This window comes from Salvelinus sp. IW2-2015, unplaced genomic scaffold (genome assembly GCF_002910315.2).
Source record: "Salvelinus sp. IW2-2015 unplaced genomic scaffold, ASM291031v2 Un_scaffold2294, whole genome shotgun sequence".
NCBI classification, from domain to species: Eukaryota; Metazoa; Chordata; class Actinopteri; order Salmoniformes; family Salmonidae; genus Salvelinus; species Salvelinus sp. IW2-2015.
Window position 1 is genome coordinate 105,544 of NW_019943620.1, and position 2,866 is coordinate 108,409.

Here is a 2,866-nt window from a genome sequence, read left to right on the forward strand (position 1 = left end):
GCCCTGTCTCTGGTAACCATTAAAGAGAGGTGACCGGTCCCTAGTAACCATTAAAGAGAGGTGACTGGTCCCTAGTAACTGTTAGAGGGATTCGTTTCTATGAAGCAGTTGCCTGTAGCGGGCTGCAGAGAGCCAATGCGGTAAGTACTGTCGGCAAGCAAACGCTTGACAATCCTAACGGCCTTAAGACTTCTGCATGCTTCCCATCTGAAAGAGTTTGGCGTGTATATTATACATTTAGGTTTGTTTCGGTGTTCGGCTGTTCGTGCACATCGTTTTTTTTTCTCTGGAGCCGAAGTCTACGCCCCTTCATCTGTGATTGGTCAACAGTAGAGATTCGTCAATAAAGTGTTTGTTGTCGTTCAACGATAGACGACTCGTTTTCATGCACATTTTTTCACTCTAGATATACTGCACCAAACATCTTAGTTAGATGTAAAATAGGGCGACTAAGATCACCTCGGCAAAAACGTCAACATTACATTACAGATTTCTTAAATTATCTTAGATTAATTCAGCCTATTTTATTGGAAGTGGCTACGGCGTCTCAAGAGGGAAAGTACAGTACTGTCGGCCCTTTTTTCAAGTTTTTCAAGCGAAGATCTTTTCAGGGGTAATGCGAGGCACAGACGTCCTCTTGGCCAAGCCGACTTCTGCTAGGAGAAAACCTGGCACAGGTCTGGCAAAACCTCTGTTGCCAGACTTTAAGGGTTACCGGGGACAGGGCACCTCTGTTGCCAGACTTTAAGGGTTACCGGGGGACAGGGAACCTCTGTTGCCAGACTTTAAGGGTTACCGGGGACAGGGCACCTCTGTTGCCAGACTTTAAGGGTTCCCGGGGACAGGGCACCTCTGTTACCAGACTTTAAGGGTTCCCGGGGACAGGGCACCCCTGTTGCCAGACTTTAAGGGTTCCCGGGGACAGGGCACCTCTGTTGCCAGACTTTAATAAGGGGTCCCGGGGACAGGGCACCTCTGTTGCCAGACTTTAAGGGTTCCCGGGGACAGGGCACCTCTGTTGCCAGACTTTAAGGGTTCCCGGGGGACAGGGCACCTCTGTTGCCAGACTTTAAGGGTTGCCGGGGGACAGGTTGTTGTTTGATGTGGGTGTTTCTCGGTTGTGTCTATGCCACAATTATGACACACCCAATCTGTCAGAAACTCCCCCCCCCCCCCCAACCTACTCAATCACAACAACAAACATAACCTCCTACAGTTGAGTTCAATAACTGCAGGCAGATGTACGTGAGATGCCAGAGAAGCGTTGAATATGTAGTAGTAACAGGCCATGTAGTATAAGCCAACCCTTTACATAACACCATAAAGAAGTGTTCTGCTAATATACCAATGTGAACCTTTCATTGTCAATCCCAGCCGATACAGATACTGTGTCTATCAGCATTTGTCTGGTGGTAACGGGGCTACCTTGGCCAACATGCTATAGATACAGTAGCTAGCTTAATTGCTGTCCTTCCTCCACAACCACCTTCAGATGAAACAATACCTGTTGCCTCCTGTTGGTTGCTCGTTTTTTTTTTTTTTTTAACCTTTATTTAACTAGGCAAGTCAGTTAAAGAACAAATTCTTATTTACAATGACGGCCTGGGAACAGTGGGTTACCTGGCTTGTTCAGAGGAAAAACAACTGATTTTCACATTGTCAGCTCGGGGATTCGATCTTGCAACCTCTCAGTTACTAGTCCAACGCTCTAACCACTAGGCTACCTGTCTCTAACCACTAGGCTACCTGCTCTAACCGCTAGGCACCTGTCTCTAACCACTAGGCTACCTGTCTCTAACCACTAGGCTACCTGCTCACACTAGGCTACCTGTCCTTACCACTAGGCTACCTGCTCTAACCACTAGGCTACCTGCTCTAACCACTAGCCCTGCTCACCACTAGCTCCTGTCTCTAACCACTAGGCTACCTGTCTCTAACCACTCGGCTACCTGTCTCTAAACCATAGGCTACCTGTCTCTAACCACTAGAACCTCTCTAACCACTAGGCTACCTGTCTCTAACACTAGGATACCTGCTCTAACCACTAGGCTACCTGTCTCTAACCACTAGGCTACCGGTCTCTAACCACTAGGCTACCGTCTCTAACCACTAGGATACCTGCTCTAACCACTAGGCTACCTGTCTCTAACCACTAGGATACTCGCTCTAACACTAGGCTACCTGTCTCTAACACTAGGCTACCTGTCTCTAACCACTAGGCTTCCTGCTTTAACCACTAGGCTACCTGCTCTAACCACTAAGCTACCTGTCTCTAACCACTAGGCTACCTGCTTTAACACTAGGTACCTGCCTCAACCACTAGGCTACCTGTCTCTAACCACTAGGCTACCTGTCTCTAACCACTAGGCTACCTGCTTCTAACCACTAGGCTACCTTGCTCTAGCCACTAGGCTACCTGCTCTAACTACTAGGCTACCTGCTCTAACCACTAGGCTACCTGCTCTAACCACTAGGTTACCTGTCTCTAACCACTAGGCTACCTGCTCTAACCACTAAGCTGCCTGATCAAAACTAGGTTAACCTGCTCTAACCACTGGGCTACCTGTCTCTAACCACTAGGCTACCTGCTCTAACCACTAGGCTACCTTGCTCATAGCCACTAGGCTACCTGCTCTAACTACTAGGCTACCTGCTCTAACCACTAGGCTACCTGCTCTAACCACTAGCTACCTTCTCTAACCACTAGGCTACCTGCCTCTAACCACTAAGCTACCTTCTCTAACCACTAGGCTACCTGCCTCTAACCACTAAGCTACTTCTCTAACCACTAGGCTACCTGCCTAACCACTAGGCTACACTGCTCTAACCACTAGGCTACCTGCCTCTAACCACTAAGCTACCTGCT